Genomic DNA, 407 nt, shown 5'->3' on the forward strand with positions numbered 1-407 from the left:
CAACTGACATTTTCAAATGTCTGTTTTTCAGCTGAGCTGTCTCAGAGCCCTCATTTCGAAGACAGACCGCTATGTCTTGTGACACTAAAGACAATAAATTATCGCTCTTTCTAAGTATGGCACGGAGCTGTGGGAAATAGAATCATTGTATATATATTTGTCCCCAAATCAACCTGCTCAGCCAGGCGGCGATGGGAATGCGAGCTCCTAGCAGGACAGCACGAGGCGACGTCTCTGAAGTTCAATGTTGTTTGTTCTCCCGGCCCTGGAACTCAAAAGCTTTGAAACCCCCAGTTCAAGTCCCAGCATTGCCACGAACTCGCTGAAACTGCTGGGCCTCAGTTTCCCCACCTGTAAATCACGCACATTGGACCAGGTGCGTTGAAAGACTTTTTCTTTTTTTTTTT

General features: G+C 46.4%; 1 protein-coding gene across 4 annotated transcripts in view; it reads right to left on the reverse strand.

The window, feature by feature from the left end:
- Positions 1-407, reverse strand: part of GNG7 (G protein subunit gamma 7) — a 106474-nt gene that overhangs the window by 96705 nt on the left and 9362 nt on the right. The window lies entirely within an intron of this gene.

This window comes from Pteropus medius, unplaced genomic scaffold (genome assembly GCF_902729225.1).
Source record: "Pteropus medius unplaced genomic scaffold, Ma_sr-lr_union100, whole genome shotgun sequence".
In the NCBI taxonomy this organism is placed as follows: Eukaryota; Metazoa; Chordata; class Mammalia; order Chiroptera; family Pteropodidae; genus Pteropus; species Pteropus medius.